Consider the following 25,754-nt stretch of genomic DNA (forward strand, 5'->3'; position numbering starts at 1 on the left):
ATGGAGGGTCCTCCTATGACGTTTATATTTCACCATGGTGGGAAGTTTAAAAAGGATGAGGGTAGAAATCTGTACTATGAGCCGGATCACACAGAGGTGTTAATGGGAGTTGAAGCTGACACACTTGACGTGTTCTTTGTGAAGGGATACTATGTGGAACTGGGATATGCTGAGGCTAGGGAGTGTTGGTGGAAATCTCTAGGAGTTCCCCTTGAATATGGGTTGAGGAGACTGGCCACAGATCATAATTTGATTGCAATGGTGAAGGATTGCAGGAGGAACTTCAACTTGATCAACCTGTATTTTGAGCATGGTGTTTCAGAGCCATGTATGGTTGATGAGTAGGAAGAAGATGTGCCAAAAATTAAGCCAACCCAAACCAAGAGACATCACTCTCAACCCACTAAGTTACCATCCCACCAAAAAGCATGCTCTGAATCCATGAAGGCATCAGCTGATGGTAGCAGATTATCTCAGCCTTTAAAGTTGCCTTCTCAGTCCACGAAATTTTCTACCCAACCTACAAAGGAACCAAGTCAGCCTAGTAAACTGCATACCAAGCCTACTAAGCAACCAATTCAGCCCACTAAGGAGCCCACTAAGCCCACTGGACCATCTATCAAACCCACGGGTCCATCATCTAAGCCCAATACACCATCATCTAAGCCCACTAGACCATCATCTCAGCCCACCAAAAAGTCACATCACCCTGTGCAAACTCCATCACAGCATAAAAAACCCTATAGTCAGCCTACCAAACCTACCCCTGCTCCATCTCAGACCAAAGGAAAGACCAAGGTCACTACCACCACAAGAGCAAGAAGGCCTGTGAAGACATTAGAGGTTGAAGATAGTGACTCTCATGACTCCTATGAGAGTGCTGAGGACAGCCTTTACAAACCTCCAAAGGTACTAGGAGATGATGAATCTAGCAGTGAAAATGATGATGGTGTGAACTCTACAAGGCTGAACAAAAAAAGTGAGGTGACAGAGAAGCACAAGCCTGCTAAGACCATATTAGCAGAGAAAGAAATAGAGACTGACGATTCAAACTATGAAGCTTCTGAGGATGAGGATGAAAGTGACTCAGGTATTTGGCTAACTCAATTGGTTTGTAGTTGTTGATTTAATTTTGGTCACATGAGTAATTACTTTGTGGTTTCCATTTGGCAGACCTAGAAGATAATCTCCTTGAAGATAGTGATTCGGATCTCAACTCATGACACTCGGAGGACTCAGGCCTGGAACTGGACTCTGATGAGGAATCACCAACCGTATATCCTCAGTATAATGACAAGACAAAGTTCGGGGACCTCAAATTTGAGGTTAGTATGATATTCAAATCAAAGGAACATTTTATGCATGCAAGTAGGGACTATACAATCCAGTTAGGTAGAAATATATTGTTTACAAAGAATGACAATGTTCGGGTTAGGACTGTGTGTAAGGCTGAGGGTTGTCCTTAGGTAGTATATTGTGCACGTAGTAAACAAGACGGGTTCTTGCAGATTAAAACCCTCGTTGACAACCATATCTATCCTAGAAGGCGAAAAAATAGGGCAGCGACCCAACAGTGGACACTAAGCAAACTTATACCAAAACTTAGGAAGCACCCTACAATGAGACATCGTGAAGTGTATGAGTGGTTTGTGAGGAAGTGTAATGTAAACCTCAACAGCACCTGCATCACTAGAGCATTGAAAGGTGCTAGGAAAGTGGTAGAGGGGGATGAAGTTGCCCTGTATGGGTTAATCTGGGACAATGCTAATGAGTTGCTTACAAGTAATCCGGGGTCTACAGTTTAAGTTGGTGTAATCCCGATGCCAGAGGTCCTCCTCAATTTGAGAGGTTTTATGTGTGTCTTGATGCGTGTAAAAAAGGTTTTAAGGTTGGGTGTAGACCAATGATTGGATTGGATGGGGCTTTTCTTAAGACCTTGCACGGTGGAAAAATATTGACGGCGTGTGCTCAGGATGCCAATGCAATTGTCGATGTGAAAAATAAAGACAACTGGAAATGGTTTCTGGACCTGTTGCAGCCAGACCTTGGCAACTACAATGATAACAAGTTGTGCATCATTTCAGACATGCAGAAGGTGAGGACAATTTTCATACTCGTATTCATAGTTTTGGGTTTTGTTTGATTTAATGAGATATACTTGTAGGACTAAATTGATTTAATGATCAACTTTGAGGGATTCATTTGATTAACACTCTTTTCGGGTTTCTCTGTATCTGTCAGGGACTAATCCCAGCAGTGAAGGAAGTCATGCCCATGGCCCAGCACAGATTCTGTGTGTGGTATTTGTGGCAGAATTTTTCAAAACAATGGGGTAGCACATAGTTGAAAGACCTGGTCTGGGAGTGTGCTAGATCAAGAACACGTAATGAGTTCGAGAGGAACATGAAGAGAGTAAAGGTCATCAACGAGCAGGCTTGGCAGTATCTTGAAAAGTGGCCGAAGGAAGCTTGGACTAAGGCGTACTTCAGTGAGGATCCCAAGAATGACAACATTTGCAACAATGCCTGCGAATCATTCAATGCTAAAATAAATCATGAAAGGACCAAGCCGATTTTGACTTTGGCTGAAGAGGTGAGAAGAATAATCATGAAGAGCATGGTCGATAACAAACTGAAGTTGAGCACTTATCAAGGAATTTTACCCCCGGTTCAGCAAAGCAGACTAGAAGCCATGACAAAGTTATCTAATCGCTAGGCTCCTGATGAGCGGATAATTTATACGCTTTTTGGCATTGTTTTTAGTATGTTTTTAGTAGAATCTGGTTACTTTTAGGGATGTTTTCATTAGTTTTTATGTTAAATTCACATTTCTGGACTTTACTATGAGTTTGTGTGTTTTTCTGTGATTTCAGGTATTTTCTGGCTGAAATTGAGGGACTTGAGCAAAAATCAGATTCAGAGGTTGAAGAAGGACTGCTGATGCTGTTGGATTCTGACCTCCCTGCACTCAAAGTGGATTTTTTGGAGCTACAGAAATCAAAATGGTGCGCTTCCAATTGCGTTGGAAAGTAGACATCCAGGGCTTTCTAGAAGTATATAATAGTCCATACTTTGGCCGAGTTTAGACGACGTAAAAGGGCGTTGAACGCCAGTTCTACGCTGCTGTCTGGAGTTAAACGCCAGAAACACGTCACAAGCCAGAGTTAAACGCCAGAAATACGTTACAAACTGGCGTTCAACTCCAAGATTGACCTCTACACGTGTAACATTCAAGCTCAGCCCAAGCACACACCAAGTGGGCTCCGGAAGTGGATTTATGCATCAATTACTTACTTCTGTAAACCCTAGTAACTAGTTTAGTATAAATAGGACCTTTTACTATTGTATTAGACATCTTTGATCAGTTTTATGCTATCTTAGACTTTCATGGGGGCTGGCCATTCGGCCATGCCTGAACCATTATCACTTATGTATTTTCATACGGTAGAGTTTCTGCACTCCATAGATTAAGGTGTGGAGCTCTGTTGTTCCTCAAAGATTAATTCAAAGTACTACTGTTTTTCTATTCAATTCAACTTATTCCGCTTCTAAGATATTCATTCGCACTTCAACCTGAATGTGATGAACGTGACAATCATTATCATTCCCCCACGAACGCGTGCCTGACAACCACTTCCGTTCCACCATAGATTGAATGAGTATCTCTTGGATCTCTTAATCAGAATCTTCGTGGTATAAGCTAGATTGATGGCGGCATTCATGAGAGTCCGGAAAGTCTAAACCTTGTATGTGGTATTCCGAGTAGGACTCTGGGATTGAATGACTGTGACGAACTTCAAACTCGCGAGTCCTGGGTGTAGTGACAGACGCAAAAGGAGGGTGAATCCTATTCCAGTATGATCGAGAACCTCAGATGATTAGCCATGCTGTGACAGAGCATTTGGACCATTTTCACAAGAGGATGGGATGCAGCCATTGACAAGGGTGATGCCTCCAGACGATTAGCCATGCACTGACAGCACATCGGACCATTTTCCAGAGAGGATAAAAAGTACCCATTGACAACGGTGATGTCCTTACATAAAGCCAACCATGGAAAGGAGTAAGACTGATTGGATGAAGACAGCAGGAAAGCAGAGGTTCAGAGGAACCAAAGCATCTCTATACACTTATCTGAAATTCTTACCAATGATATACATAAGTGTTTCTATCCTTATTTTCTATCTATTTATTATTTATGTTCGAAAACTCCATAACTATTTTATATCCGCCTGACTGAGATTTACAAGGTGACCATAGCTTGCTTCATACCAACAATCTCCGTGGGATCGACCCTTACTCACGTAAGGTTTATTACTTGGACGACCCAATGCACTTGCTGGTTAGTTGTATCGAAGTTGTGAATGAAAAATGATTTATTAAGACGTGCGTACAGAGTTTTTAGCGCCGTTGCCTGAGATCACAATTTCGTGCACCAAGTTTTTGTCGCCATTGCCGGGGATTGTTCGAGTTTGGACAACTGACAGTTCATCTTGTTGCTCAGATTAGGTAATTTTCTTTTTGTTTTATTTCCAAAAATTTTTCAAAAAATTTTTCAAAAAAACTTTCAAAAATTTCTCATCTGTTTTCGAAAAAAAAAATAAATAAATCTTTTCAAAAATATATTTTTCTTCAGAATTTTTAAGAATGAATTCTAGAGTTTCATGAAGCATGTTGAAGCCTGGCTAGCTGTAAAGCCATGTCTAATTCTTTTGGATAGGGGCTTCCAACCATCAGCATAGAGGTAAGTTAATTGGAATGTCAGCCGTGGCATGTCTGAGTTACATACTAAAGCTTGGCTGGCTATTAAGCCATGCCTAACCCTCGGATTGGAGCTTTAGACTAAGAATACAAGATTCCTGGAATTCATATTAAAAAATTTTTAAATCCTTATTTTCTTTTTCCTATATGTTTTTTTCGAAAAAAATATACAAAAATCCAAAAAAATAAAAAAATTCATAAAAATCAAAAATATTTCATGTTTCTTGTTTGAGTCTTGAGTCAAGTTGAAAGTTTGGTGTCAATTGCATATTCATCTTGCATTTTTCGAAAAATTCATACATTCATAGTGTTCTTCATGATCTTCAAGTTATTCTTGGTAAGTCTTCTTGTTTGATCTTGATGTTTTCATATTTTGTGTCTTTTCTTGTTTTTCATATGCATTCTTGCATTCATAGTGTCTATACATGAAAAATTTTTAAGTTTGGTGTCTTGCACGTTTTCTTTGCATTAAAAATTTTTCAAAAATAAGTTCTTGATGTTCATCTTGACATTCAAAAGGTTCTTGGTGTTCATCTTGACATTCATAGCATTCTTGCATGCATTCATTGTTTTGATCCAAAATTTTCATGCATTGAGTCTTTTTCATGTTTTTCCCTCTCATCATTAAAAATTCAAAAATCAAAAAAAAAAATATATCTTTCCCTTTTTCACTCATAAATTTTGAAAATTTGAGTTGACTTTTTCAAAACTTTTTAAAATCTAGTTGTTTTTATGAGTCAAATCAAATTTTCAATTTAAAAATCTTATCTTTTTCAAAATCTTTTTCAAAAATCAAATCTTTTTCATTTTTCTTATTTATTTTCGAAAATTTTAAAAATATTTTTCAAAAATCTTTTTCTTATCTTTATCTCCTAATTTTTGAAAATAACATCATCAATGAATGTTTTGATTCAAAAATTTCAAGTTTGTTACTTGCTTGTTAAGAAAGATTCAAACTTTGAGTTCTAGAATCATATCTTGTGATTTCTTGTGAATCAAGTCATTAATTTTGATTTTAAAAATCAAATCTTTTTCAAAACAAATTTCAATCATATCTTTTCAAAAATATCTCCTAATCTTATCTTTTTTCAAAAATTTGATTTTAAAATATCTTTTCTAACTTCTTATCTTCTTATCTTTTCAAAAATTGATTTTCAAAATTTGTTTCAACTAACTAACTAACTTTTTGTTTGTTTCTTATCTTTTTCAAAACTACCTAACTAACTCTCTCTCTCTCTCTCTCTCTCTCTAATTTTCGAAAATATCTTCCCTCTTTTTCAAAATTTCTTTTTAATTGACTAATTATTTTAATTTTTTATTTTAATTCTCGAAAATTACTAACCTTTTTCAAAAACTATTTTTGAAAATCACTAACTCTTTTTCAAAAATTATTTTCGAAAATTCTATCTCTCTCTTATCTCCTTCTATTTATTTATTCATCTTAGCCAAGTTCTTTCCTCCTCAAAAGCTGAGTAAGCTTAGAGTGGATGTTCAGACCTTCAGACAGAAAGAAGGTGAATCCCTCTATGAAGCTTGGGAGATATACAAAGAACTGACCAAAAAGTGTCCTTCTGACATGCTTTCAGAATGGACCATCCTGGACATATTCTATGATGGTCTGTCTGAATTAGCTAAAATGTCATTGGATACCTCTGCAGGTGGATCCATTCACTTAAAGAAAACGCCTGTAGAAGCTCAAGAACTCATTGACATGGTTGCTAATAACCAGTTCATGTACACTTCTGAGAGGAATCCTATGAGTAATGGGACGCCTATGAAGAAGGGAGTTCTTGAAATTGATACTCTGAATGCCATATTGGCTCAGAATAAAATATTGACTCAGCAAGTCAATATGATTTCTCAGAGTCTGAATGGAATGCAAGCTGCATCCAACAGTACTCAAGAGGCATCTTCTGAAGAAGAAGCTTATGATCCTGAAAACCCTGCAATAGCAGAGGTGAATTACATGGGTGAACCTTATGGAAACACCTATAACCCCTCATGGAGAAATCACCCAAATCTCTCATGGAAGGATCAACAAAAGCCTCAACAAGGCTTTAATAATGGTGGAGAAAATAGGTTTGACAATAGTAAACCTTTTCCATCATCCACTCAGCAACAGACAGAGAACTCTGAACAAAATACCTCTAATTTAGCAAACTTAGTCTCTGATCTATCTAAGGCCACTGTAAGTTTCATGAATGAAATAAGGTCCTCCATTAGAAAGTTGGAGGCACAAGTGGGCCAGCTGAGTAAAAGGATCACTGAAATCCCTCCTAGTACTCTCCCAAGCAATACAGAAGAAAATCCAAAAGGAGAGTGCAAGGCCATTGAAATGACCATCATGGCCGAAACCACAAAAGAGGAGGAGGATGTGAATCCCAAGGAGGAAGACCTCCTGGGACGTCCAGTGATCAATAAGGAGTTTCCCTCTGAGGAACCAAAGGAATCTGAGGCTCAACTAGAGACCATAGAGATTCCATTGAACCTCCTTATGCCATTCATGAGCTCTGATGAGTATTCCTCTTCTGAAGAGAATGAGGATGTTACTAAGGAGCAAGCTGCCAAGTACCTTGGTGCAATCATGAAGCTGAATGCCAAATTATTTGGTATTGAAACTTGGGAAGATGAATCTCCCTTGTTCATCAATGAACTAAGTGATCTGGATCAACTGAGATTGCCTCAGAAGAAATAGGATCCTGGAAAGTTCCTAGTACCTTGTACCATAGGCACCATGATCTTTGAAAAGGCTCTGTGTGACCTTGGTTCAGGGATAAACCTCATGCCCCTCTCTGTAATAGAGAAACTGGGAATCTTTGGGGTGCAAGCTACTAAAATCTCATTAGAGATGGCAGACAATTCAAGAAAGCAGGCTTATGGACAAGTAGAGGACGTGTTAGTAAAGGTTGAAGGCCTTTACATCCCTGCTGATTTCATAATCCTTGATACTGGGAAGGATGAGGATGAATCCATCATCCTTGGAAGACCTTTCCTAGCCACAGCAAGAGCTGTGATTGATGTTGACAGAGGTGAATTAGTCCTTCAATTGAATGAGGACTCCCTTGTGTTTACAACTCAAGGTTACCCTTCTGTAAACATGGAAAAGAGGCACAGTAAGCTTCTCTCAAAACAGAGTCAACCAGAGCCCCCACATTCAAACTCTAAGTTTGGTGTTGGGAGGCCACAACCAAACTCTAAGTTTTGTATTGGGAAGTCTCAACAAAGCTCTGAACATCTGTGAGGCTCCATGAGAGCCCACTGTCAAGCTATTGACATTAAAGAAGTGCTTGTTGGGAGGCAACCCAATTTTTATTTATCTAATTTTATTTTTCTTGTTCTTTCATGTTTTATTAGGTTCATGATCATGTGGAGTCATAAAATAAATATAAAAATTGAAAATGGAATCAAAAACAGCAGAAGAAAAATCACACCCTGGAGGAAGACCTTACTGGCGTTTAAACGCCAGTAAGAAGCATCTGGCTGGCGTTCAACGCCAGAACAGAGCATGGTTCTGGTGCTGAACGCCCAAAATGGGCAGCATCTGGGCGTTTGAACGCCAGACTTGTACCCTGGAGAAGAGCTGGCGCTGAACGCTGGTAGCACGAATTGTGAATCACACTTTTCACAACGCGTACCACTAACCAGCAAGTGCACTGGGTCGTCCAAGTAATACCTTACGTGAGTAAGGGTCGAATCCCACGGAGATTGTTGGTTTGAAGCAATCTATGGTTATCTTGTAAATCTTAGTCAGGAAATCAATTATGTTTATCAATTTAATTGTGAGTAACCAGTAGAGCATAAATTAAAAGTTACTTGTTGTGCAATAATGGAGAATATGTTGGAGTTTTGGAGATGCTTTGTCTTCTGAATCTCTGCTTTCCTCTGTCTTCTGATTCACGCACGCACGTCCTCCTATGGCAAGCTGTGTGTTGGTGGATCACCGTTGTCAATGGCTACCTTCCATCCTTCCAGTGAAAACTACGCTCACGCGCTCTGTCACAGCACGGCTAATCACCGGTTGGTTCTCGATCCGGTTGGAATAGGATTTACTATCCTTTTGCATCTGTCACTAACGCCCAGCCTTCAGGAGTTTGAAGCTCGTCACAGTCATTCAATCCTTGAATCCTACTCGGAATACCACAGACAAGGTTTAGACTTTCTGGATTCTCATGAATGCCGCCATCAGTTCTAGCTTATACCACGGAGATTCTGATTAAGGAATCTAAGAGATATTCATTCAGTCGAATATAGAACGGAGGTGGTTGTCAGGCACACGTTCATGGTTTGAGGAAGGTGATGAGTGTCACGGATCATCACCTTCATCACAGTTAAGCGCGAATGAACATCTTAGATAGGAACAAGCGTGTTTGAATGGAAAACAGAAATACTTGCATTAATTCATCGAGACACAGCAGAGCTCCTCACCCCCAACAATGGGGTTTAGAGACTCATGCCGTCAGAGAATACAAAGTTTAGATCTGAAATGTCATGAGATACAAAATAAGTCTCTAAAAGTTGTTTAAATACTAAACCAGTAGCCTAGGGTTACAAAATATGAGTGGACTATGATGGATGATGCAGAGATCTACTTCTGGGGCCCACTTGGTGTGCTGGGGCCCACTTGGTGTGTGCTGGGACTGAGACTTTAAGCAATTCACGTGCAGAGGCCATTTGTGGAGTTGAACGCCAGTTTTTGTGCCAGTTTGGGCGTTCAACTCCAGTTTTTGATCCTTTTCTGGCGCTGGACGCCAGATTTGGGCAGAAGGCTGGCGTTGAACGCCAGTTTACATCGTCAATTCTTGTGCAAAGTATGGACTATTATATATTGCTGGAAAGCCCTGGATGTCTACTTTCCAACGCAATTGGAAGCACGCCATTTCGAGTTCTGTAGCTCCAGAAAATCCACTTTGAGTGCAGGGAGGTCAGAATCCAACAGCATCAGCAGTCCTTTTTCAGCCTGAATCAGATTTTTGCTCAGCTCCTTCAATTTCAGCCAGAAAAATACCTGAAATTACAGAAAAACACACAACTCATAGTAAAGTCCAGAAACATGATTTTTTCCTAAAAATTACTGGAAATAAATTAAAAACTAACTAAAACATACTCAAAACTATATGAAATTATCCCCAAAAAGCGTATAAAATATCCGCTCATCACAACACCAAACTTAAACTATTGCTTGTCCTCAAGCAACTAGACAAATAAAATAGAAGACTAATAGGTTGAAAAGCAATAATATCTAAGAGTTTTTGATTGAAGCTCAGATCCTAATTAGATGAGCGGGACTAGTAGCTTTTTGCTTCTGAACAGTTTTGGCATCTCACTTTATCCATTGAAGCTCAGAGTGATTGGCATCTATATGAACTCAGAATTCAGATAGTGTTATTGATTCTCTTAGTTCAGTGTGATGATTCTTGAACACAGCTTCTTTATGAGTCATGGCCGTGGCCCTAAGCACTTTGTTTTCCAGTATTACTACCGGATACATAAATGCCACAGACACATAACTGGGTGAACCTTTTCAGATTGTGACTCAGCTTTGCTAAAGTCCCCAATTAGAGGTGTCCAGAGTTCTTAAGCACACTCTTCTTTTTGCTTTGGACCTTGACTTTAACCGCTCAGTCTCAAGTTTTCACTTGACACCTTTACGCCACAAGCACATGGTTAGGGACAGCTTGATTTAGCCGTTTAGGCCAGGATTTTATTCCTTTTTGGCCCTCCTATCCACTGATGCTCAAAGCCTTGGGATCCTTTTTATTACCCTTGCCTTTTGGTTTTAAGGGCTTTGGCTTTTTCTGCTTGCTTTCTCTTTTTTCTTTCTCTCTCTTTTTTTTTTTTTTTAGTTTTTTTTTTGGATATTTTTTTTTCTGCAAGCTTTGTTCTTTGCTGCTTTTTCTTGCTTCAAGAATCATTTTTATGATTTTTCAGATTCTCAATAACATGTCTCATGTTCATCATTCTTTCAAGAGCCAACATATTTAACAGTCTTAAACAACAAATTCAAAAGATATATGCACTGTTCAAGCATTCATTCAGAAGACAGAAAGCATTGCCACCACATTTAACTAATTAGAATTTCTCTTATTAAAACTCGAAATTTTATTGCTTCTTATTTAAAAGATCTACTATTTTATTCATGTTTGCTGATGATGAGAAAAATAAACTATAGCTTAATTGGAGATAAAATCAAAATAGACTAATTACTACTATATGACTCCTAAGGTAAAATTAAAATAAGAATAGTTATCACAGAGTTAAGGCTAAGATTGGAACTCAACAACCTTGAGGTTTGGGAAGTGGATGTTCCTCTAGTCTGTGAGGTGCTTGGTCCTTCAAGAGAGAATTTCTGGCGCTTCAGTTCCTTTAAATCACGCCCTTGCTCCTCTTGGAGTGGGTTGTTTTCCTTTAGGGGCCATGATCTTAGTGATCACGGATAAGCACACCAAACTTAGAGCTTTGCTTGTCCTCAAGCAAAAGAAAAAGAAGGAGATGGGTAGAAGGAGAGCTCCTCCCCACCATCCTGGCGTTTGAACGCCCAAACACTGCCTGTTTTGGGCGTTCAATGCCCAAATGCTGCTATCATGGGCGTTCAACGCACAGTTGTTGCCCTTTTCTGGCGTTGAACGCCAGATAGCCATCCTTACTGGCGTTCAGCGCCCACTGGATGCCCATTTTGGGCGCTGAACGCCCAAAATGGCCTTCACTGGCGTTTTCTTGCCAGTAAGCTCCCTATCTCTGTTTTGTGTGTAGATTCCTTCTGTAACCTTGTAAACTTATGCAAATGATTCTTTACCTTAGTGTCAGTGAACTTTATATAAACAAATAAAAATAAAAATAGGGCAAAATGCTTAGAGGATTGTTGCCCCATGGCTGGGTTGCCTCCCAGCAAGCGCTTCTTTATTGTCTTTAGCTGGACTTTGCTGAGCTTTCAATCTAGCTTCAGCCTTGAGCATTCTTGCTCAGTGTTGCCTTCAAGATAATGCTTGATTCTCTGTCCATTGACAATGAACTTCTTATCAGAATCAATATCTTGAAGCTCCACATAACCATATGGTGACACACTTGTAATCACGTATGGTCCCCTCCACCGGGATTTCAGTTTCCCGGGGAATAGCCTGAGTCTAGAGTTAAACAACAGGACCTTCTGTCCTGGTTCAAAGATTCTAGATGACAGCTTTCTGTCATGCCATTTTTTTTATTTTTCTTTATAAAGCTTGGCATTTTCGAAAGCTGTGAATCTGAATTCTTCTAGCTCATTTAGCTGGAGCAATCGTTTTTCTCCTGCTAATTTGGCATCTAAGTTTAGGAATCTGGTTGCCCAGTAGGCCTTATGTTCCAGTTCCACGGGCAAGTGGCATGCCTTACCATACACGAGTTGGTATGGAGAGGTCCCTATAGGGGTCTTGAATGCTGTTCTGTAAGCCCACAGAGCATCATCCAAGCTCCTTGCCCAATCCTTTCTACGGGTATTTACTGTCCGTTCCAGGATTCTCTTTAATTCTCTGTTAGAGACTTCAGCCTGCCCATTGGTTTGTGGATGATATGGAGTGGCCACCTTGTGGCGAATTCCATACCGAACCATGGCAGAGTAAAGCTGTTTATTGCAGAAGTGAGTGCCCACATCACTGATTAACACTCTAGGGACACCAAACCTGCTAAAGATATGTTTCTGGAGGAACTTCAGCACTGTTTTAGTATCATTGGTGGGTGTGGCAATAGCCTCAACCCATTTTGATACATAGTCAACTGCCACCAGAATATAAGTGTTTGAGTATGATGGTGGGAAAGGTCCCATGAAGTCAATTCCCCATACATCAAACAACTCTATTTCCAAGATTCCTTGTTGAGGCATGGCGTAACCATGAGGCAGATTACCAGCTCTTTGGCAACTGTCACAATTACGTACAAACTCTCGGGAATCTTTATAGAGTGTGGGCCAATAGAAGACACATTGGAGGACCTTGGTGGCTGTTCGCTCACCTCCGAAATGACCTCCATATTGAGATCCATGGCAATGCCATAAGATTCTCTGTGCTTCCTCTCTGGGGACACACCTACGGATAATTCCGTCTGCACATCTCTTAAAGAGATAGGGCTCATCCCACAAGTAGTACTTTGCATCAGTAATTATTTTCTTTTTTTGTATTCTATTGTACTCCTTGGGTATGAACCTTGCAGCTTTATAGTTTGCAATATCGGCAAACCATGGTGCTTCCTGAATGGCAAATAGATGCTCATCAGGGAATGTCTCAGAGATCTCAAGGAAGGGGAGGGACGTCCCTTCCACTAGCTCTATCCGGGACAGATGATCAGCTACTTGGTTCTCTGTCCCTTTTCTGTCTCTTATTTCTATATCAAACTCTTGCAGAAGCAATACCCATCTGATGAGCCTGGGTTTTGAATCCTGCTTTGTGAGTAGATACTTAAGAGCAGCATGGTCAGTGTACACAATCACCTTTGATCCTACTAAGTAGGATCTGAACTTGTCAATGGCGTAAACCACTGCAAGTAATTCCTTTTCTGTGGTTGTGTAATTTTTCTGGGCATCATTTAAAACGTGACTGGCATAATAAATGACATGCAGAAGCTTGTCATGCCTCTGTCCCAGTACTACACCAATGGCATGATCACTGGCATCACACATTAACTCAAATGGCAATGTCCAGTCTGGTGCAGAAATGACTGGTGCTGTGACCAGCTTAGCTTTCAGCATTTCAAACGCCTGTAGGCATGCTGTGTCAAACACAAATGGCGTGTCAGCAGCTAGCAGATTGCTTAGGGGTTTTGCAATTTTTGAAAAATCCTTTATAAACCTCCTATAGAATCCTGCATGCCCCAGGAAGCTTCTGATTGCCTTAACATTGGCAGGTGGTGGTAATTTTTCAATTACCTCTATTTTTGCTTGATCTACCTCTATTCCCTTGTTTGAGATTTTATGCCCAAGAACAATTCCTTCAGTCACCATGAAGTGACACTTTTCCCAGTTTAAAACTAGGTTGGTTTCTTGGCATCTTTTCAGAACAAGTTTCAGGTGATCAAGACAGGAGCTGAATGAGTCTCCATATACTGAGAAGTCATCCATGAAGACTTCCAGAAATTTTTCCACCATATCAGAGAAAATAGAGAGCATGCATCTCTGGAAGGTTGTAGGTGCATTGCATAGCCCAAAGGGCATCCTTCTATAAGCAAACACTCCGGATGGACATGTGAATGCTGTTTTCTCTTGATCCTGGGGATCTACTGCAATCTGGTTATAGCCTGAGTAGCCATCCAAAAAGCAGTAATAATCATGACCTGCTAGTCTCTCTAGCATCTGGTCTATGAATGGTAAAGGAAAATGATCCTTTCTGGTGGCTGTATTGAGCCTTCTGTAGTCAATACACATGCGCCACCCTGTAACTGTTCTTGTAGGAACCAGTTCATTTTTTTCATTATGAATCACTGTCATGCCTCCCTTTTTTGGGACGACTTGAACAGGGCTCACCCAGGGGCTATCAGAAATGGGATAAATAATCCCAGCCTCTAGTAATTTGGTGACCTCTTTCTGCACCACTTCCTTCATGGCTGGATTTAGCCGCCTCTGTGGTTGAACCACTGGTTTGGCATTATCCTCCAGTAGGATTTTGTGCATGCATCTAGCTGGGCTTATGCCCTTAAGGTCACCTATGGACCACCCAAGAGCTGTCTTGTGTGTCCTTAGCACTTGAATAGGTGCTTCCTCTTCCTGTGAATTTAAAGCAGAGCTTATGATCACTGGAAAAGTGTCACCTTCTCCTAGAAATGCATATTTCAAGGATGGTGGCAGTGGCTTGAGCTCTGGTTTAGGAGGTTTTTCCTCTTTCAGAAGAAAGTTCAGAGGCTCTTTCACGTCCCCTGAATCCTCCAAATCAGGCTGAACATCTTTAAAGATGTTTTCCAACTCTGATTCGAGACTCTCAGCCATGTTGATCTCTTCTACCAAAGAGTCAATAAGGTCAACTTTCATGCAGTCTGTTGATGTGTCTGGATGCTGCATGGCTTTGACAGCGTTCAACTTGAACTCGTCATCGTTGACTCTCAGGGTTATTTCCCCCTGCTGGACGTCAATGAGGGATCGTCCAGTTGCTAGGAAGGGTCTTCCTAGAATGAGAGTAGCACTCTTGTGCTCCTCCATTTCCAGCACAACAAAGTTAGTGGGAAAGGCGAATGGCCCAACTCTGACAATCATGTCCTCAATCACGCCTGATGGGTATTTAGTGGAACCATCAGCAAGTTGGAGACATATCCGAGTTGGTTTAACTTCTTCAGTTAAGCCAAGCTTCCTGATAGTGGATGCAGGTATCAGGTTGATGCTTGCCCCAAGATCGCATAAAGCTGTCTTGGTGCAATCACCTTCTAATATGCATGGTATCAGAAAACTCCCAGGGTCTTTAAGCTTTTCAGGAAAGCTTTTCAGAATGACTGCACTGCATTCTTCAGTGAGGAGAACTCTTTCTGTTTCTCTCCACTCCTTTTTATGACTCAAGATCTCTTTCATGAACTTGGCATAAGAAGGTATTTGCTCAAGTGCCTCTGCAAATGGAATCTTTATTTCAAGAGTCCTTAGATAATCTGCAAAGCGAGCAAATTGCTTATCCTGCTCCTCTTTCCGGAGTTTTTGAGGATAAGGTATCTTGGCTTTATATTCCTCAACCTTAGTGGTTAAAGAAGCCTTTTTAGAGGGGTTGTTGTCAGCACTTGTGTGTGTCTGATCCCTCACTGGCAATTGAATGCCAGAGTCAGAAGCTGGAGTGACATTAGACACCAGCTCACTGTCTGTTCCTGGCGCCTGAACGCCAGAAATGTGCCCCTGTTGGGCGTTCAACGCCAGATTCTTGCCCATTTCTGGCGTTGAATGCCAATCCTGCCTTGTTTCTGGCGCTGAACGCCAGTTTTGGGCATGGTCTGGGCGTTCAGCGCCAGCCTTCCACCCATTTTCTGGCGTTTTAGTGCCAGAATTATTTTTCCCTGGGCTCTTACTGTCCTCAGGGGAATCTTTGGTGGGTTGCTTATTTCTTGAATTTTTGATGCCTTGAGGTGGAGTATTTAATGTTTTCCCACTTCTTAATTGAACTGCTTGGCATTCTTCTGCTATTTGCTTTGATAGCTGCTGCTTTGTTTGCTTAAACTGTTCTTCCATATGTATATTATCTATCCTTGTCTCCTGTAACCTGTCTTTGAATTCAGCTAGCTGCTTTGTTAGAAAATCTAATTGCTGATTGAATTCAGCAGCTTGTTTTACAGTACTGAATTCAGCAGTTACTGTTTTAACCTCTTCATTCATGGAAGGGTTGCTGCTTAGATACAGATGCTGATTCCTGGCAACTGTATCAATGAGCTCTTGAGCCTCTTCGATTGTCTTTCTCATATGGATAGATCCACCAGCTGAGTAATCTAAAGACATCTGAGCTCCTTCTGCAAGCCCATAGTAGAAGATGTCTAACTGAACCCACTCTGAAAACATTTCAGAGGGGCATTTTCGTAGCATCTCTCTGTATCTCTCCCAGGCATCATAAAGAGATTCATTATCTCCTTGTTTAAAGCCTTGGATGTCCAGCCTTAGCTGTGTCATCCTTTTTGGAGGGAAATATTGATTCAGGAATTTTTCTGTCAGCTGTTTCCATGTTCTTATGCTGGCCTTTGGTTGGTTATTTAACCACCTCTTGGCTTGATCTTTTACAGCAAATGGAAACAGTAATAGTCTGTAGACATCCTGATCTATTTCCTTATCATGTACTGTGTCAGCAATTTGTAAAAATTGTGCCAGAAACTCTGTAGGTTCTTCCTGTGGAAGACCGGAATACTGACAACTTTGCTGCACCATGATAATGAGCTGAGGATTCAACTCAAAACTACTAATTCCAATGGAGGGTATGCATATGCTACTCCCATATGAAGCAGTAGAGGGGTTAGAATATGACCCCAGAGTCCTCCTGGACTGTTCATTTCCACTTATGTCCATGATGGATCTATGGATATAACTTGGACTGATTTATCTTTTTATTTATTTTATTTTATAAGAAGTAAATACTTAAATAAAATAAAATAACTAAAAAGAATTTGAATTTTGAAAATTATTTTTTTTTTATTTTTTTATTTTTTTTTCGTAAAAAAAATTAAAAATAATTAGTTAAAAAAAAACAGAAATTTTTGAAAAAGAGGGGAGATATTTTCGAAAATTTTGAGAGAGAGAGAGTTAGTTAGGTAGTTTTGAAAAAGTTAAGAAACAAACAAAAAGTTGGTTAGTTAGTTGAAACAAATTTTGAAAAGATAGGAAGTTAGAAAAGATATTTTGAAAAGATATTTTTGAATTTAGTGAGGAGAGAGAAAAACAATAAGATAGTACAAGATTTAAAATTTTTAGATCTAATGCTCCTTGTTTTTGAAAATTTTGGAGGGAAAACACCAAGGAACACCAAACTTAAAAATTTTAAGATCAAGACACAAGAAAACTCAAGAACACTTTGAAGACTCACAAGAACACAAGAACATGAAGGAAGAACACCAAACTTAAAATTTTTAGAAAACCAAACCAAAATTTTCGAAAATCAAAGGGGAATCAACAAGAAAACACCAAACTTAAAGTTTGGCACAAGATTTAATAGAAAAAATATTTTTGAAAAAGAAGGTTTTGAAAAGAGTATAAAAGATTCTAACCCAATCAAATTAATGTTCTAGCCAAATGAGTTATGGGACCTTATTAAAGTTTGGCACAGGATTTAATAGAAAAATTATTTTTGAAAAAGGTTTTTAAAAATATGATAGCCAATTACCATGAACATAAACACCACGTTCTAATTAACTGAGCTATAAATTTAAAGTGTTTTAACAATGGATAAATAATAAAAGACTCTAAACCAAAAAAGAGAAGATTTTTCCTAATCTAAGCAACAAAATAATCCGTCAGTTGTTCAAACACGAACAATCCCCGGCAACGGCGCCAAAAACTTGGTAGCACGAATTGCGAATCACACTTTTCACAACGCGTACCACTAACCAGCAAGTGCACTGGGTCGTCCAAGTAATACCTTACGTGAGTAAGGGTCGAATCCCACGGAGATTGTTGGTTTGAAGCAATCTATGGTTATCTTGTAAATCTTAGTCAGGAAATCAATTATGTTTATCAATTTAATTGTGAGTAACCAGTACAGCATAAATTAAAAGTTACTTATTGTGCAGTAATGGAGAATATGTTGGAGTTTTGGAGATGCTTTGTCTTCTGAATCTCTGCTTTCCTCTGTCTTCTGATTCACGCACGCACGTCCTCCTATGGCAAGCTGTGTGTTGGTGGATCACCGTTGTCAATGACTACCTTCCATCCTTCCAGTGAAAACTACGCTCACGCGCTCTGTCACAGCACGGCTAATCACCGGTTGGTTCTCGATCCGGTTGGAATAGGATTTACTATCCTTTTGCATCTGTCACTAACGCCCAGCCTTCAGGAGTTTGAAGCTCGTCACAGTCATTCAATCCTTGAATCCTACTCGGAATACCACAGACAAGGTTTAGACTTTCCGGATTCTCATGAATGCCGCCATCAGTTCTAACTTATACCACGGAGATTCTGATTAAGGAATCTAAGAGATATTCATTCAATCGAATATAGAACGGAGGTGGTTGTCAGGCACACGTTCATGGTTTGAGGAAGGTGATGAGTGTCACGGATCATCACCTTCATCACAGTTAAGCGCGAATGAACATCTTAGATAGGAACAAGCATGTTTGAATGGAAAACAGAAATACTTGCATTAATTCATCGAGACACAGCAGAGCTCCTCACCCCCAACAATGGGGTTTAGAGACTCATGCCGTCAGAGAATACAAAGTTTAGATCTGAAATGTCATGAGATACAAAATAAGTCTCTAAAAGTTGTTTAAATACTAAACCAGTAGCCTAGGGTTACAAAATATGAGTGGACTATGATGGATGATGCAGAGATCCACTTCTGGGGCCCACTTGGTGTGCTGGGGCCCACTTGGTGTGTGCTGGGGCTGAGACGTTAAGAAATTCACGTGCAGAGGCCATTTGTGGAGTTGACGCCAGTTTTTGTGCCAGTTTGGGCGTTCAACTCCAGTTTTTGATCCTTTTCTGGCGCTGGACGCCAGATTTGGGCAGAAGGCTGGCGTTGAACGCCAGTTTACGTCGTCAATTATTGTGCAAAGTATGGACTATTATATATTGCTGGAAATCCCTGGATGTCTACTTTCCAACGCAATTGGAAGCACGCCATTTCGAGTTCTGTAGCTCCAGAAAATCCACTTTGAGTGCAGGGAGGTCAGAATCCAACAGCATCAGCAGTCCTTTTTCAGCCTGAATCAGATTTTTGCTCAGCTCCTTCAATTTCAGCCAGAAAAATACCTGAAATTACAGAAAAACACACAACTCATAGTAAAGTCCAGAAACATGAATTTTTCCTAAAAACTACTGGAAATAAATTAAAAACTAACTAAAACATACTCAAAACTATATGAAATTATCCCCAAAAAGCGTATAAAATATCCGCTCATCAAACGCCCAGAACAAGCATGGTTCTGGCGTTCAATGCCAGAAATGGGCAACAAATGGGCGTTCAACACTCAGAACAAGCACCAATCTAGCGCTGAACGCCCAGAGTTGTGTGCAAGGGCATTTTGCATGCCTAATTTGGTGCAAGGTTGTAAATCCTTGAACACCTCAGGATCTGTGGACCCTACAGGATCACCTTAGGATCTGTGGACCCCATAGGATCCCCACCTACCTCCACTCACTTCTTCTCACCCCTCTTTCACACAATCCCATAAACACTCTTCCCCAAAACTCTTCACCAATCACCTCAATCTCTCTTCCCTATGACCACTTCACCACTCACATCCATCCACTCTTCCCCATAAACCTACCTCATTAACCCCACCTACCTTCAAAATTCAAAATCAATTTCCCACCCAAATCCCACCCTTATGGCCGAACCTTAACCCCCCTCCCTTCCCTATATAAAGCCCTCCATTCTTCTTCATTTTCACACAACACAACCCTCTCTTCCCCTTCTTGGCCGAATACACCCCTCCCCCCTCTCTCCATATTTTTTTCTTCTTCTTCATCTATTCTTTCTTCTCTTGCTCGAGGGCGAGCAATATTCTAAGTTTGGTGTGGTAAAAGCATAAGCTTTTTGTTTTTCCATTACCATTGATGGCACCCAAGACCGGAGAATCCTCTAGAAAAGGGAAAGGGAAGACAAAAGCTTCCACCTCCGAGTCATGGGAGATGGAAAGATTCATCTCAAAAGCTCATCAAGACCACTTCTATGATGTTGTGGCCAAGAAGAAGGTGATCCCCGAGGTCCCTTTCAAGCTCAAGAAGAATGAGTATCCGGAGATCCGACATGAAATCCAAAGAAGTGGTTGGGAAGTTCTCACAAACCCTATCCAACAAGTCGGCATCCTAATGGTTCAAGAGTTCTATGCCAATGCATGGATCACTAGGAACCATGATCAAAGTAAGAACCCAAAACCAAAGAATTATATTACAATGGTTCGGGGGAAATACTTAGATTTTAGTCCGGAAAATGTGAGGTTGGCATTTAACTTGCCTATGACGCAAGGAAATGCACGCCCCTACACTAGAAGGGTCAACTTTAATCAAAAGTTGGACCAAGTCCTCATTGACATATGTGTGGAAGGAGCTCAATGGAAGATTGACTCCAAAGGCAAGCCGGTTCAATTAAGAAGACTGGACCTCAAGCCTGTGGCTAGAGGATGTTGGAATTCATCCAACGCTCCATCATCCCCACTAGCAACCGATCTGAAGTTACTGTGGATCAGGCCATCATGATTCATAGCATCATGATTGGAGAGGAAGTAGAAGTTCATGAAGTCATCTCCCTTGAATTCTACAAAATAGCCGAAAAGCCCTCTCCTGGGGCAAGGCTAGCTTTTCCTCATCTTATTTTCCATCTATGTTACTCAGCTGGAGCTTTCATAGAAGGAGACATTCCCATTAAGGAAGAGAAGCCCATCACTAAGAAAAGGATGGAGCAAGCAAGAGAGCCCATTCATGGATCTCAAGAGACACATGAAGCTCATCACCATGAGATCCCAGAGATGCCTCAAATGCATTTTCCTCCACAAAACTATTGGGAGCAAATCAACACCTCCCTAGGAGAATTAAGTTCCAACATGGGACAATTAAGGGTGGAACATCAAGAGCACTCCATCATCCTTCATGAAATAAGAGAAGATCAAAAAACAATGAGGGAGGAGCAACAAAGACAAGGAAGAGACATAGAAGAGCTCAAGGACATCATTGGTTCCTCAAGAAGGAAACGCCACCATCACTAAAGTGGACTCATTCCTTGTTCTTATTTTCTATTTTTCGTTTTCTTAATGTTAAGTGCTTATCCATGTTTTTGTCTTATTACATGATCATTAGTAGTTAGTAACTATGTCTTAAAGTTATGAATGTCCTATGAACCCATCACCTCTCTTAAATGAAAACTATTTTAATTCAAAAGAACAAGAAGTACATGAGTTTTGAATTTATCCTTGAACTTAGTTTAATTATATTGATGTGGTGACAATACTTTTTGTTTTCTGAATGAATGCTTGAACAGTGCATATGTCTTTTGAAGTTGTTGTTTAAGAATGTTAAATATGTTGGCTCTTGAAAGAATGATGATAAGGAGACATATTATTTGATAATCTGAAAAATCATAAAAATGATTCTTGAAGCAAGAAAAAGCAGCAAAGAACAAAGCTTGCAGAAAAAAAAAAGAAAAAAAATATAGGCGGAAAAAAAAATAAAAAGAAAAAGCAAGTAGAAAAAGCCGAAAGCTCTTAAAACCAAGAGGCAAGAGCAAAAAGCCAATAACCCTTAAAACCAAAAGGCAAGGGTAAATAAAAAGGATCCCAAGGCTTTGAGCATCAGTGGATAGGAGGGCCTAAAGGAATAAAATCCTGGCCTAAGCGGCTAAACCAAGCTGTCCCTAACCATGTGCTTGTGGCGTGAAGGTGTCAAGTGAAAACTTGAGACTGAGCGGTTAACGTCAAGGTCCAAAGCAAAAGAAGAGTGTGCTTAAGAACCCTGGACACCTCTAATTGGGGACTTTAGCAAAGCTGAGTCACAATCTGAAAAGGTTCACCCAATTATGTGTCTGTGGCATTTATGTATCCGGTGATAATACTGAAAAACAAAGTGCTTAGGGCCACGGCCAAGACTCATAAAATAGCTATGTTCAAGAATCATCATACTGAACTAGGAGAATCAATAACACTATCTGAACTCTGAGTTCCTATAGATGCCAATCATTCTGAACTTCAATGGATAAAGTGAGATGCCAAAACTATTCAAGAGGCAAAAAGCTACAAGTCCTGCTCATCTGATTGGACCTATGTTTCACGGATAATTTGGAATTTATAGTATATTATCTTCTTTTTATCCTATTTGATTTTCAGTTGCTTGGGGACAAGCAACAATTTAAGTTGGTGTTGTGATGAGCGGATAATTTATACGCTTTTTGGCATTGTTTTTAGTATGTTTTTAGTAGAATCTGGTTACTTTTAGGGATGTTTTCATTAGTTTTTATGTTAAATTCACATTTCTGGACTTTACTATGAGTTTGTGTGTTTTTCTGTGATTTCAGGTATTTTCTGGCTGAAATTGAGGGATTTGAGCAAAAATCAGATTCAGAGGTTGAAGAAGGACTGCTGATGCTGTTGGATTCTGACCTCCCTGCACTCAAAGTGGATTTTTTGGAGCTACAGAACTCAAAATGGCGCGCTTCCAATTGCGTTGGAAAGTAGACATCCAGGGCTTTCTAGAAGTATATAATAGTCCATACTTTGGCCGAGTTTAGACAACGTAAAAGGGCGTTGAACGCCAGTTCTACGCTGCTGTTTGGAGTTAAACGCCAGAAACACGTCACAAGCCAGAGTTAAACGCCAGAAATACGTTACAAACTAGCGTTCAACTCCAAGATTGACCTCTACACGTGTAACATTCAAGCTCAGCCCAAGCACACACCAAGTGGGTCCCGAAAGTGGATTTATGCATCAATTACTTACTTCTGTAAACCCTAGTAACTAGTTTAGTATAAATAGGACTTTTTACTATTGTATTAGACATCTTTGATCAGTTTTATGCTATCTTAGACTTTCATGGGGGCTGGCCATTCGGCCATGCCTGAACCATTATCACTTATGTATTTTCATACGGTAGAGTTTCTGCACTCCATAGATTAAGGTGTGGAGCTCTGCTGTTCCTCAAAGATTAATGCAAAGTACTACTGTTTTTCTATTCAATTCAACTTATTCCGCTTCTAAGATATTCATTCGCACTTCAACCTGAATGTGATGAACGTGACAATCATCATCATTCCCCCACGAACGCGTGCCTGACAACCACTTCCGTTCCACCTTAGATTGAATGAGTATCTCTTGGATCTCTTAATCAGAATCTTCGTGGTATAAGCTAGATTGATGGTGGCATTCATGAGAGTCCGGAAAGTCTAAACCTTGTCTGTGGTATTCCGAGTAGGACTCTGGGATTGAATGACTGTGACGAACTTCAAACTCGCGAGTGCTGGGCGTAGTGACAGACGCAAAAGGAGGGTGAATCCTATTCCAGTATGATCGAGAACCTCAGATGATTAGCCGTGCTGTGACAGAGCATTTGGACCATTTTCACAAGAGGATGGGATGCAGCCATTGACAAGGGTGATGCCTCCAGACGATTAGCCATGCAGTGACAGCGCATCGGACCATTTTCCAGAGAGGATAAAAAGTAGCCATTGACAACGGTGATGTCCTTACATAAAGCCAGCCATGGAAAGGAGTAAGACTGATTTGATGAAGACAGTAGGAAAGCAGAGGTTCAGAGGAACCAAAGCATCTCTATACACTTATCTGAAATTCTTACCAATGATATACATAAGTGTTTCTATCCTTATTTTCTATCTATTTATTATTTATGTTCGAAAACTCCATAACTATTTTACATCCGCCTGACTGAGATTTACAAGGTGACCATAGCTTGCTTCATACCAACAATCTCCGTGGGATCGACCCTTACTCACGTAAGGTTTATTACTTGGACGACCCAGTGCACTTGCTGGTTAGTTGTATCGAAGTTATGAATGAAAAATGATTTATTAAGACGTGCGTACAGAGTTTTTAGCGCCGTTGCCTGAGATCACAATTCCGTGCACCAACTCCCCAATGGTGCGGAGATGATAAAGAGGAGTTGTTTGAAGTACATGGCTGGCCCACATCATAGTCCCCACCAAAGAAGTTGCAATGGCTTCCCTTCTGAATATTTTCAAAAAAAAAGAGAATCAACTTCAACTACCCAACAGAATAGACATAGGAATATGGAAAACAAGCTTAATATATCCTAAACTAACTCACCGGGTACCTCGCACAAGTGTGGAACAACCTATCCGAATTCTCTCTTGTGCCGGATTTCTTGATTGTTGTCTTCAACCCACAAAAGCAAGTCTGTTCCTTCATCTTCCTCCTCTGTTGTATGCAAGAGTTCGACTCATGGCTACCGATAGACTGCGACGGCAGGTCACCGCTACGGCTTCCACTCATCATAGTAGTGACTCCTCAAACATATATCGTCATCTACTACGAGAATCACGCACATTTATACTACAGATTGGGGGTTAGGTAAGGTTGTGGCTTTAGGACTAATTTGACCTAAATAGGCAAACATATCTTATCAGCATTAACCGTTGCCAAGCTGTAGTCTACCACGCTGGCACTTAATGTTCTAGCTCAGCAATCGTTTGCCACATCACCAACTGAGATGACAGAAGGACAAACTCGATCAACGTGAGTAACTTTCGGGGACAATTTTGATTAATTTTATCTTTCGAGGACTAAAATGGAGATCGGAGTATCTTTCAGGGACGATTTTGACTATTAACTCAAGAAATTCTAGACCGACGATGATTCTATCTATCAGCCACACATTGGTTAGAAACCTTCCCTAAAGAGAGCATCACCAGTTGGGATGATTTGGTTAGCAAATTTCTAGCCAAATTCTATCCACCCTAAAGAGTCATTAAGCTAAAAACTGATGTGCAAACCTTCAGACAGCAAGAAGGAGAATCATTGTATGAAGCTTGGGAGAGGTATAAAGCTCTAATCAGAAGGTGTCTAGAAGGAATGTACAATGAATGGGTAGAGTTGCAGAATTTCTATGAAGGCTTGTCCTTACCTTCAAGGAAAGCTTTGGATTATTCTTCAGGAGGATCTTTGCAAATGATGAAAACTGCTCAAGAGGCACATGATCTCATAGACATGGTAGCCAACAATGAGTACTTCTACTCTTCTGAAAGACAAGCAGCCCCAAAGAAAGGTGTATTTGAGCTTGAAAGAGTTGATACCATATTAGCTCAGAACAAACTCATGCACCAGCAGCTTCAACAGCAAATTGAAACAATGTCAAAGAAGATGGATGGATTACAACTTGCAGCAGTGAGCATAATTAACCAACCATCAGTGATGTGGGGGCAGCAGGAGGAAAGCTATGAGGAGCAGCAGCCTGAACAAGTGCAGTACATGCACAATCAACGTTCTGGATCAAATGATTTCCATGGAGATACCTATAACTCATCCTAGAGAAACCACCCAAATCTAAAATAGAGAGAAAACCAAAACCAGCAACCTTGGCAAAGAAACTCAAACCAAAATAACTTCAGAAACACAAACCATCAAAACCATCTAAACACTAACCAAAACCAATACAGAAAACCACAAAACAATCAACTCCAACCCAACTACTATCCACCCAATAACCCATCCACAAACCAAAATAACTATCATTCACCCTCAACATCCCATAGTCAACCACAACCACCCCAAGAATCTCAAAGGATCTCCAACCTGGAGATGATGATGGAAAAGATGATCAAGCATCAAGAATTGGCCATCAAAAACCATGAAGCTTCACTGCGGAATCTAGAGAGGCAAATTAGCCAACTGTCCAAGCAAACAGCA

General features: G+C 40.2%; 1 non-coding gene and 1 pseudogene across 1 annotated transcript; one reads left to right on the plus strand and one right to left on the minus strand.

Moving 5' to 3' along the window:
- Nucleotides 1–1,223, plus strand: LOC107620658 (uncharacterized; annotated as a pseudogene).
- Nucleotides 1,224–6,234: 5,011 nt separating this feature from the next.
- Nucleotides 6,235–6,342, minus strand: LOC148580897 (small nucleolar RNA R71). Its single transcript, XR_015896291.1, has one exon. It is a non-coding gene; the product is annotated as a small nucleolar RNA R71 (small nucleolar RNA).
- Nucleotides 6,343–25,754: the final 19,412 nt, after the last annotated feature.

The sequence above is a fragment of the Arachis ipaensis genome, chromosome B10, assembly GCF_059453495.1.
Source record: "Arachis ipaensis isolate K30076 ecotype BB chromosome B10, ASM5945349v1, whole genome shotgun sequence".
In the NCBI taxonomy this organism is placed as follows: domain Eukaryota; kingdom Viridiplantae; phylum Streptophyta; class Magnoliopsida; order Fabales; family Fabaceae; genus Arachis; species Arachis ipaensis.